Raw genomic sequence first — 12814 nt, forward strand, 5'->3', positions numbered from 1 at the left:
AAGAAAATCAATTAATGTAATACACCATATCAACAAATCAAAGCAGAAAAATCACATGATCATCTCAATTGATGCAGAGAAGGCATTCGACAAGATTCAACATCCTTTCCTGTTGAAAACACTTCAAAAGATAGGAATACAAGGGAACTTCCTTAAAATGATAGAGGGAATATATGAAAAACCCACAGCTAATATCATCCTCAATGGGGAAAAATTGAAAACGTTCCCCCTAAGATCAGGAACAAGACAAGGATGTCCACTATCACCACTATTATTCAACATTGTGTTGGAGGTTCTAGCCAGAGCAATTAGACAAGAAAAAGAAATACAAGGCATCAAAATTGGAAAGGAAGAAGTAAAACTATCACTGTTTGCAGACGATATGATACTATACGTCGAAAACCTGGAAAAATCCACAACAAAACTACTAGAGCTAATAAATGAGTACAGCAAAGTAGCAGGTTACAAGATCAACATTCAAAAATCTGTAGCATTTCTATACACTAGCAATGAACAAGCTGAGGGGGAAATCAAGAAATGAATCCCATTTACAATTGCAACTAAAAGAATAAAATACCTAGGAATAAATTTAACTAAAGAGACAAAAGACCTATATAAAGAAAACTACAAAAAACTGCTAAAAGAAATCACAGAAGATCTAAATAGATGGAAGGGCATACCGTGTTCATGGATTGGAAGACTAAATATAGTTAAGATGTCAATCCTACCTAAATTGATTTACAGATTCAATGCAATACCAATCAAAATCCCAACAACTTATTTTTCAGAAATAGAAAAACCAATAAGCAAATTTATCTGGAAGGGCAGGGTGCCCCGAATTGCTAAAAACATCTTGAGGAAAAAAAACGAAGCTGGAGGTCTCGCGCTGCCTGACTTTAAGGCATATTATGAAGCCACAGTGGTCAAAACAGCATGGTATTGGCATAAAGATAGATATATTGACCAATGGAATCGAATAGAGTGCTCAGATATAGACCCTCTCATCTATGGACATTTGATCTTTGATAAGGCAGTCAAGCCAACTCACCTGGGATAGAGCAGTCTCTTCAATAAATGGTGCCTAGAGAACTGGATATCCATATGCAAAAGAATGAAAGAAGACCCATCTCTCACACCCTATACAAAAGTTAACTCAAAATGGATCAAAGATCTAAACATTAGGTCTAAGACCATAAAACAGTTAGAGGAAAATGTTGGGAGATATCTTATGGATCTTACAACTGGAGGCGGTTTTATGGACCTTAAACCTAAAGCAAGAACACTGAAGAAGGAAATAAATAAATGGGAGCTCCTCAAAATTAAACACTTTTGTGCATCAAAGAACTTCATCAAGAAAGTAGAAAGACAGCCTATACAATGGGAGACAATATTTGGAAATGATATATCAGATAAAGGTCTAGTATCCAGAATTTATAAAGAGATTGTTCATCTCAACAACAAAAAGACAGCCAACCCAATTACAAAATGGGAAAAAGACTTGAACAGACACCTATCAGAAGAGGAAATACGGATGGCCAAGAGGCACATGAAGAGATGCTCAATGTCCCTGGCCATTAGAGAAATGCAAATCAAAACCACAATGAGATATCATCTCACACCCACCAGAATGGCCATTATCAACAAAACAGAAAATGACAAGTGCTGGAGAGGATGCGGAGAAAGAGGCACACTTATCCACTGTTGGTGGGAATGTCAAATGGTGCAACCACTGTGGAAGGCAGTTTGGCGGTTCCTCAAAAAGCTGAATATAGAATTGCCATACGACCCAGCAATACCATTGCTGGGAATCTACTCAAAGGACTTAAGGGCAAAGACACAAACGGACATTTGCACACCAATGTTTATAGGAGCGTTATTTACAATTGCAAAGAGATGGAAAGAGCCGAAATCTCCATCAACAGAAGAGTGGCTAAACAAACTGTGGTATATACATACGATGGAATACTATGCAGCTTTAAGACAGGATAAACTTATGAAGCATGTAATAACATGGATGGACCTAGAGAACATTATGCTGAGTGAGTCTAGCCAAAAACTAAAGGACAAATACTGTATGGTCCCACTGATGTGAACAGACATTCGAGAATAAATTTGGAATATGTCCTTGATATCAGAGTCCAGCAGGAGGTAGAAACAGGGTAAGATAATGGGTAATTGGAGTTGAAGGGATACAGACGGTGTAACAGGACTAGATACAAAAACTCAAAAATGGACAGCACAATAATACCTAATTGTAAAGTAATCAGGTTAAAACACTGAATGAAGCTGCATCTGAGCCATAGGTTTTTGTTTTGTTTTGTTTTGTTTTGTTCTGATTTTACTATTATTACTTTTATTTTTTTCTCTATATTAACATTCTATATCTTTTTCGGTTATGTTGCTAGTTCTTCTAAACCAATGCAAATGTACTAAGAAATGATGATCATGCATCTATGTAATGATGTTAAGAATTACTGATTGCATATGTAGAATGGTATGATCTCTAAATGTTGGGTTAATTTCTTTTTTTCCATTAATTAAAAAAAAAAAGAGAACGGGTAATTGGAGCTGAAGGGATACAGACTGTACAACGGGACTGGATATAAAAACTCAGAAATGGACAGCACAGTACTACCCAATTGTAATGCAATTATGTTAAAACACTGAATGAAGCTGCATGTGAGGTATAGGTTTTTTTTTTTCTTTCTATTATTGTTTTAATTCTTATTCTGTTGTCTTTTTATTTCTTTTTCTAAATCGATGCAAATGTACTGAGAAATGATGAATATGCAACTATGTGATGTTATTAAGAATTACTGATTGTACACGTAGATTGGAATGATTTCTAATTGTTTTGTTAATTCTTTTTTTAATTAATAAAAAAAAAAAAAAAAAGATGACCCATCAATCTCAGTTGGAAACCTCCCCCATTTTCTTCCCTTGGTGTAAGGGTTTTAAAAATTCTGGCATAGATGCAACTGCTAGTCTTACACCGACAAATTCATTCCAAATGTCCCCTGAGAGGCATATACCATATACAAGAAACCATCTTCCCCCTGTCGCTTTCGTGCGCTTTGCGCTTCAGAAATAGACGTGGGAATGCGCACCTCGCGCTGTCCGCTCGCCAGGCGGGAGTAGGCTGGACCAGCCGTTACCTGCAAGCGCCCTTCGACCACTGTGATCAGTTCCCTCCCGCTGATACCGGATGGTAGGAGGATCGCGGCTCTATCCAGCACAGGGTGCTGCTTTTCACCCTTGTCTTTCTGTTATCACCGGAATTTGGGCAGAATGCTGCTCTCGAGTAATTAGGACAACTTCTATTTGCTCAAAGGCTGCGCTGCTTGGAGGTTTTTTCCAAGAACAGTGGGGAGCGGGGGCTCTGGAGAAAACCACTGCCCTTCGCAACCCATAATATTTCAAAACCAAAATCGCAGAGGGACAGCTTGGACAGTTTTGCCCAAACGCCACCATCTAATACATGATTGCACGCTGACCCGGGAGAAGGTAAGTAAATGACGTAAATGCGTCTGTAGAAGGTGAGAAAAAGGAAGAAGGTACAGTGTAGTGGAGACAGAATGGACGTTAACGATTTTTTTTTGCAGAGCGTTAAAAAAAAAAAAAAAGAAATGAGTTCAGGGGAACGAGGATGGGGAGTTAGAACAGGGAAGCTGATTTCATCCGGTATGGAGATGCTTTCCCGAGAAAGCCCAGCAACCTATTGCTGACATTTTCACAGCAAGAGGTTTTGCTTTTCCTGTTCCCTCTGTGCAAAATGATTCTCTCCTCAGGTTCTTGCATCCTGAATTGTTACCTTCAATTTTAATACCCTGTTGTGTTTTTTTTTCCCTTGAAGAAAATATAATCTAAAATAGTTGGAAGTCTTGTAATTTAGTGATTTGATGATTTTTTTACTTGCTGTTTCTCTCTTCTACAGACATGTAAACTGTAAAAACATAGGGATTTCATCTTCCTTATTCACTTATTGTATGCCCAGCTAATAAATGCCTGGCATGTAGCAGTCACTAAATCAACTTTATATGTATTTACTCTCAAGCAACATTCCTCAAAGTTTTGCATTGTATGACTACACAATTTAACTTTTCACAATCCATGACTCAATTTCCTTTTGCCTAGCTACCTATTTTGTGTTTGTTTTCTTTTTTCTGCTCAACTATTTGAATTCCTGAAGACAGAAAATTAATATACCATGAAATGTTCCACAAATCCAAAGCCCAAAATATGTATTCAGCCAATGACTCTGGGTCATCCTTTTCCACTGCCCACGAAGCAAAGCTTTAAATAATTACAAATTTCATAGTTTTGTCACTTTTTTAAAAATTTCCAGTTTTTGAAACTTATGGCCCTTACATCAATTTTTTTATTATACCTAGATAATTACTGAGGATAGAAATAATGGTTACTCATGGGGCGAGAAACAGTGTTTTCTGTTCTCCTAGATGTAGTAGTGCTTACTATTGAACGTAAAAGTAACCGGTACTGCTATATCCTTTAATCCAGACCTGAATTCTCTGCGGTAGGAGTAAGTAGAACCCTTTTGTAGATGAGAATAGTACCTCTGTTTTTTAAAGTTGTATACTTAAAGCAATTTATATTATTTTATTTAATGGAAAAGAAACCAGTATCCAACATAGACTTGCATCATTTAAAGGCTGGTATGTCTCCTATGCCATGGTGCTTTTTCAGACACTCAAAAAATTATATGTCCAGGCCTCATGGTTTGGAGTCTATTTTACAAACCAGTAAGAGCAGAAAAAACCTGTTTTCAGGATCTATTTCACATATTCCTAGTAATGTCACAAATAATGCAGAATCATACTCTGTTACTCTTGGTGTTATATATGTGAAAAGTAAATCTTGTGCTCAACATTTTATTAATAATATTTGAGAGTAGCTAATAGATACATGGCTGACAATCAATCTAGGAAGAACATACAAGTGATCTAAAATAATTGTGAAAATTTCACCGGGATGTTGTAACTGAAAATTTTAGGAATGAACTATAAGGGAATTAATTTATCAGTGTCTTTGGTGTAAACGATATGGCCTTATGAAAGATGGATTACATCATGTGGTCTTAAGGGGAATATCCATATGTCCAGTGTCCCAGGACCTCCAGGAAAACAAATGTTGTCCTTCTTTAAAGAAATGGAAAGAGAGCTTTTCTATAAAATCATTTTACAAAATTTTATCTGCAATTCTATCTAAACCCCAAGGCTAAATGTCACAGGAATGAGCAACAAGAGTTTCCCAGTTGGCTTCATCTTTCTTGGCTTCTCTAAATGGCCCTGGCTAGAAATGGTTCTTCTGGATTGTCATCATCTTTTGTACTATGAGCATCCCAGGAAACCTGACCATTATCTTGCTCTCTTGCATAGGCCCTTGCCTCTACACACCCATGTATTTCTTTCTTAGCAATCTTTCCTTCCTGGGGCTCTGCTTTACCACAACCACTATGCCTCAGATGCTGTCAAACCTTTGGGGGCCAACATAAGTCAGAAGGCCATTTCTAACACGAAGTGGGCAGAGTTTTGCAATCCTCCATATGTTTCCAAAAGTGGAACAAAAGTGGGTATCAGTGAATGGTAACATTTTCCACATGGACATAAAAGAGGAAATCAGCTAACAATGTGCTTTGGAGATGGAAGGGAAGAGATTATGTTTCCTTGTGAAGTTGAGGTCCAGTATTAATTCCTTTTCCAAAGCAGGCTGATGGAAAAGGTGCTTTTGGAGAAGCCTAAGAAAGCTTCAGGGAAAGAGTTGCAAGAAATTCTACTATTTGGACTCTTAGTAGAAATAGTAAGTTAGTAGTCCCATTGAAGATGAAGATATGTGTTTGTCTTTTCCTATGTCTCTTCTCCTTGGCTGAATGTCTGAATGAAAAGCTTAGAACCCAGATCCTCTCATCCACTTCATGCAGCTGGGTCTTCTATACCAGTAACAGCAATAGAAGTTGATTTTAAGATGTTGAACTCAAGAAAGCCCCTAGACTTAGGAAATTTAGGATAGCAATGGAGTTTATTAAAGAAAATAACTGCACCACAATGTGAAACAAGCAAGGATGCCTTTATTCATAGCTAACATGGTAAGAGTTTCACCTCCAATGAAACCAAGGATGGCAAGCTTTTTAAAGGTTGGGGGTGGGTGTTAATGGAAAAATTACTGCAAGATAGGAATGGGAATTGACCACCAGAATGAGTGAGTCATTTATTGAGTTTGCAATCAGGAGCACTTGGTTCTGAATGTTTTTCTTTGCAGTATTTAGGGGCCATCAGGAGTCCAAAAGGGCCAGGAGAAAGGAAGAGGTAGATAAGGAAATAGCCAGTTAGGAGCACTAGATAATGAAAGTTATTTTAAATATCAGGAAGGGCTGAGCCAGCAGTCTTCTTCCTCCATGCCTGAGTATTACAAGCCACCAGGCAGGGCACCGAGTCAGCTTTACACAGTCTCTATACAAGACTCAAGTAAGAGGATTAAGACCCACCTGGGACACGCCTCGACCTAAATAACCTAATCAAAAGGTCCCGCCTACAATAGGTTTATATCCACCAGGAATGGATTAGCTTTAAGAACATGATCTTTTCTGGGGCACCTCCAGCTTCAAACCACCACAGTGTTTTATGCTTGTGTGTAGCATGAAGAGGAGTGGAAGGGAATTAAGTCCTTATCATTAGTATTCAAATTTGCTCCTGTAATTTATCTGTGAAGTCTTGACTTGATATCCACCCCTGTGTATTCTGCTGTTTGAAGCTGGCAATGTGTTCACCAAGCTTCATTGCTCATTGCTGGTTTCCTATACAAGAAGCAGAATGAGAATGAGAGGAGAAAGGAAAGAAAAGTTCTGGTTACCCCATCTCTTTCCTTTGATTCCCTGAGCCTGAAGGGAGGAAGCTATCTGCTTTCCACAGTCATTAACTATGAATATATCAGGCTTCCTATCTGATATTTCAGTCTTCCAAGATCTAGAGCCAACTTCGTGTGCTAATTTTCCTCTGTTTGTAAAAATAATCTATTACCGTTTATAAATAACCCTACTATATCATAAGCCACGTGAAGGAAAAAGCTATTTTTTCACCATTTCATATTCTAGTTCCCCATGCATTACCTGATATTCAATAAATTATATTGTTTTGTTGAATGATATAGAAAGTAAGTTTTATCATATATTGATTTTATCATGTAAAAATATGTGCTGTTTGTATTTAATTTTTAAATGTCATTAAATGCTTTATATATTTCTACAACCTAAGAAACCCCAAGTTAGTTGCTTCTACTTTTGTGACCCTCTGTCATGTGCTTTTTGCAGTTCTGACTTTTGAAAGAGCTTTCTACATGTTTTAAAAAGTTGTTGTATATGGGTACATACTCCCTCAAATGTGTACCTAGAAAATCAAATTCATTTTGACAATAATCTCTTAAGTGTATCATTACAGTGCAGGTATCTGGTTGAAATGAAATGTACCAACATATTTTTCTTTTGCATATATTTCCAACTGCAGAAGAAGAAATGTGGCACAGGACTAAGTAAAGATGCAACTAGACTTTTATTGTAAACATCCTTCTTTGGAATTTCCTATAAACCTCATAATATAATGTTCTATGTGAAATAAATGCAAGCATGTAAATCAACTGTTTCCAATGCTTTCATAAAACACTCACCACATCCAATACTTACAGACTGAATGGTTATAAAAAAAAACAGCTTCTGATCTGAGGGGGTGGTGCGAGGGTAGTTCAGTGGTAGAATTCTTATCTGCCATGTGGGAGACCCAGGTTTGATTCCTGGCCCATGAACTTCCCCAAACAAACAAACAAAAATTCAACAAATGATGCTGCAATAATGGGATACTCACAGAAGAAGAAAGAAATGTGACCTCCGCCATACAGCATACAAAAAACAGCTTCTGGAATTCAAAAATAGTTTCTATTCCTGTTAGAACACAAATAACAAGCTAACTTTTATAGCTCAGTCAATGGCTTTTACAATTGTTCCCAACATTTGTAAAGATAAGGGTTTCTTTAGGTTTTTCTGACTTACTGGAGGATTTAGACCCACATGGTCAGCTCTGATCATTTGCTTCCCCTGAATTGGTTCAGTTATCAATTAATATTAATATTAAGCTCCTTCTATCTTCTTTTACCATTTTCAGAACAAGGATTCTTCTATATAATCAAAGACAGTTGTGTAAACTCCTTCTAACATGTTATACATTCCAGCAGGTTGGAATTAGAAAGCAACCAAAAAGAGTGGCACACAGTCACACATTTTGCAAGGGACACTAGGTTTTGTTTTGTTTTTTGTAATTTAGACATTCATATAATCCAACAATATTAGTTAATTTGCTATTAAAGAAGAGGGAGAGGATGGGATCTAGGGAATCACTAATGTTATCTTCTGTGCCTCTCTCTGTTTGTGGCTTATCCTACCCACCACCCACATTGGTTTTCACCAGTGGAACCAGATATGATATTGTTTTTCCTTGACACATGCCTTCACATTATATATCACACATTATACATCTGCTCATATGAGTGTGATCAAACTCGCTGAGCCACATGGTTTGCATACACACCTCACAGCCATTTTGCATCCTGACATCCTGGTTTGAAAGGATGTATGCCCCCTAGAAAAGCCATGTTTTAATCAAAATCCCATTTCATAAAAGTAGAATAATCCCTGTTCATACTGTATGTTTGAAACTGTAATCAAGTCATCTTCCTGGATGATGTGATTTAGTCAAGAGTGGTTATTAAACTGGATTAGGTGAGGACATGTCTCCACCCATTTGGGTGGGTCTTGACTGGTTTACTGGAGTCCTATAAAAGAGGAAACATTTGGGAGAATGGGAGATTCAGAGAGAGCCAGAGAGGAATGACATAGCCACAAAAGCCCACAAGCCAGCAACCTTTGGAGATGAAGAAGGAAAAGGCCTCCCAGGGAGCTTCATGAAACAGGAAGCCAGGAGAGAAAGCTAGCAGATGATGCCTTGCTCGCTATGTACCCTTCCAGCTGAGGAAGAAACCATGACTGTGTTCACCATGTGCCTTCTCAGATGAGAGAGACCCTGAACTTCATCGGTCTTCTTGAACCAAGGTATCTTACCCTGGATGGATGCCTTAGATTGGACATTTCTGTAGACTTGCTTTAACTGGGACACTTTCTGAGCCTTAAAACTGTAAACTAGCAACTTATTAAATTCCCCTTTTTAAAAGCCATTCTGTTTCTGGTATTTTGCATTCCGGCAGCTAGCAAACTAGAACACTCACCTTCTCTGCTCTTCTGGTGAACAACTGTGATTCAAATTTGCCAAAAGATGGGAACAGCTCGAATTCTTAATACACACACAGCAAGAGGTGCTTTTATTGCAGAGATACCCCATTTGGGGCCAAGAGGTAGTTCACATGTAGGAAATTATCTGAAAACATCTAAATAAGGTACCCAGGAACGTTAAATAAGGGCTAATATAACAACAAACAGATTCCCTGGCCAGGGAATATAAAGTGTTGGGAACTTAGGCAAAGGAGCTAAGGGTAAATGTGGGCTCTGGATGTTGGAAGGTTGACTCTGCTGTGTGATACTAAAGAACAAGGTTTAGATGGTGAGTGGGGGCAGGCAGAGTGCAAGGCACATTCACAGTCACAGGGGGCAAGGGTTCAACACAGGGTGTGACTCAGTTGTGGAGTGTTATAAAGACAAGCATCATTTAAGTAAGATGGGCCTATGGTTAGGCAGTCTGTCATTCTAGCTGAGTAGGAGGAATTTTGACATTTTTTTCCCTTCTTATTTCTCAAGATAGCATCCCCGCTGGTTGAGCATGGGGATGACTCTGGTTCACCACGGTGACAGGAGCAGCAATGGGTGACCCTCAGTGGTGGTGTTGGATGGTATCATGGGCTGGGCTGGTACTCTCTGAGCTGAGGTCGTCTCAAATGGCAAATTCATGCACTGGGGCATTATCATTGGAGGAAAGGTGGGTGATTGTTGGGGGACAACCTGGGGTGGGGCTGTTCTCCAAAGAAGCCATCTAAAAAATGTGGGAAATTTTGTCATGAGCTTTAAAATACAGTCGGTCATCCCTGGTCATTATGTCTATTAAACAATTGTTACTATCGAGTGACATAACTTTTAGGGGGTGGTTTAGGATGCACTGAGCAAAAGCTTTGCTTGTGTGTTTCTGTGCAGGCTCACACACTTCCCTCCATAGGGAGAATATGTTTTGTCTACCCTTAAATGCTCATCAAGTATTAATTCTTTGTAGACCCTCCTCACAATCTAAGCTCTTGTCTTAGGATATTTATCTCTCAAGATGGGGTAGAAGGCAATTAGCCAGGCAGTTTTGACTTGATTATGCTCATGAGGCCATTGGTGCAGTATGAGACTCTTCTTTAGGTTATACCTGGCTCAGGAATCATTTATGATTTGTCCCAGTAGATACATTTGATATATAGGTTGATTATTTTGGGGTCCTTAGCCACATTTGGTGGTAGGTTGGGAACAGGTGGTTAAGGAGCAACTTCCTCTATCCCATTCCTAGGTACAATTTTAGAATTAGCCGAGTATTGTTCGAGCACTCCTGGTCCTGTATGGTGAGGCCTTGTGGGGCAGCAGCCAGCAAAATACAAACACCCAGAGCCAGGGCGACCTCTGACATTGTGCCTGTCAGCAAGGACCACCTTATGGGGTTGGCACCCATGTCTGGACACCTGGACTTGATGATCTGTCTCCCTTTCTGACAGTCTGGATAACGCTTTCCCTCAGGGCTTGCTCATGTTTATTAATGTTGTGCCTTAAATGGTGACTAGGCCCTCATAGCAGGGTAAAAGGAGGCAATTTTTTTGATGTGGCTGGCATTCACCATAGTTTTTATCTTTTACTTCTAAAGGTGGTCTAGACTGTTCCACTGCTTGGTTTGGAAATAATACGTTTTACTTCTTGCTGGCTCCAGCAGTGATGGAAGTGGGTCGATGTAATTAGTATGAAATGGGAAAAGGGTTTATCACCCACTCTCTGTGGAAGATGACCCCATCTATGGAATGCCAATACTTTCACTTGGAACTTAAGTCACAGCACTTAAGAACTATTTTGGGCCATTAATGGGCCTAGAGGCAATCCCCTTCTATGTACCCACTCCACCAGGGCAGAGAAACATCTTAGGCCTGAAGTGGTATGGGCTCAGACTGCCAGTGGTAAGGAAGCATGGTGGTATGGCTAAATGGGTGGTCTCTGAAGGACCTGCCAGATATATGCAAGAATGAATTTTAGGTAGTTTATCAGCAGTGGTGTTGAATAGTGACACTGGTGTGGTGAGGGTTTGTATATGGAAATGGGTGAACCTACAAGCTGTTTTCAGATGTGGAGTCCCCCCTCATGGGCCTTCCTTGTATGAGGGAATTGGTGAAGATTTGGACCTTGGATCAGAACATCTTGAAGTGTTAAGTGGACAACTTCCTGCTCTGCCAACTGTGCAGACCCCAAACAGCCTTCTTGGGTAAATAGGGTGTTTGAGGCCAGGTGATATGCTGTGGCCATCCAGAGAGATGTGATGTGTACAGTGTTGGTCTTGTCATCACCTAGATACAGAACTCTCTTTCCATGTCAGACAGTTGGTCCAAAGTGTCCTTCTACTTGGCTTGAAGAAGGGGCAGTGGAGTGCCATCACCAGTGTCTCAAGATACATGCAACCTACAGTAAGTCCTAAGAGTTACTTCTGGAGAAACCCTTTTGTTTCTCAGTTGTGGCCTCTCTCTCTCTAATCCCAACTCTGCAAGTGAAATCATTGCCCCACCCCACCCCACCCCCGCTACATGGGACATGACATCCACGGGTGAAAGTCTCCATGGCAATGTGGGAGATGATTCCCAGGGATGAGCCAGACCCTGGCACCATAGGATCAACAATGCCATTCTTCCCAAAAGAGGGAAAAGATGTGGAACAAATAAGGCATCAGTGACTGAGAGAGCTCAAATAGAGTCAAGAGGCTACTCTGGAGGTCACCCTTATGCAAGCTTCAGTTAGACATTGCCACCTATCATACTTTGCCAAACCCCAAACAAAACTATTCCTGCCAATCCTAAAAAACACCTAGGGCATTCTGAAATGTGTACATAGGTTTCAAGCACTAGGGTAACTTTCCAGAAACCTACAACCTCCAGATGGGTCCCTGGACCAGCTAAGTCCTGAAATGCAGAAGGCCCAGCCTCTCCAGAACAACTAGTTCTGTACCCTTACTCCATATTATCAACAGCCCCTTCCAACATGAAAAATTTAGAATTGGCATAGCCTTAAATAACCATAATGATTGGGAGAAAGATCAAAGGAGAAGGTAGAGTTATACAGAGAAGATAGGGTTTAAGAAATGTGTATGATTGCTGAATCATTATATTGATATTTTGTTTAGTCTTCAGTGTCTTGGAGCAACTGAAAGTAAAATCCTAAAATTGTGGAATTGTAACTCAACCAAACTCTGAAAACTGTTCCACAACTAACTGAGGCGTTGTGCTTTAAAAATTATTGCTTTTTGTATATGTGTTATTTTACACAATTAAAAAAGAGCCAACTGGAAGAGAAGCATATTTTCTTTTTAAATACAATTCTCAATTAAATCAGTATTTAGCCTTTCTGAAGCTGTCTTTTTCACAAACATCTATGACATGGTAGAAAGAAAATCTTTTTAGTAGTAGGGACAGGAGGCAATGGCACTCTATTGAAATATGGACAGCTCAAATTATTTCATGTAAATAATATCTTGTCTAATATTGTAACAAATGTTAGAGCCTCCTTTGTCTCTAAGTGTTG

General features: G+C 39.3%; 1 long non-coding RNA gene across 1 annotated transcript in view; it reads left to right on the plus strand.

The window, feature by feature from the left end:
* Window positions 1-3150: 3150 nt before the first annotated feature.
* LOC143653926 (uncharacterized) overlaps window positions 3151-12814 on the plus strand; it is a 26191-nt gene continuing 16527 nt past the window's right edge. The window contains exon 1 of the long non-coding RNA XR_013161615.1: window positions 3151-3504. This is a non-coding gene — a long non-coding RNA (uncharacterized LOC143653926). The remainder of the gene's footprint in view (window positions 3505-12814) is intronic.

This window comes from Tamandua tetradactyla, chromosome 13 (genome assembly GCF_023851605.1).
Source record: "Tamandua tetradactyla isolate mTamTet1 chromosome 13, mTamTet1.pri, whole genome shotgun sequence".
In the NCBI taxonomy this organism is placed as follows: domain Eukaryota; kingdom Metazoa; phylum Chordata; class Mammalia; order Pilosa; family Myrmecophagidae; genus Tamandua; species Tamandua tetradactyla.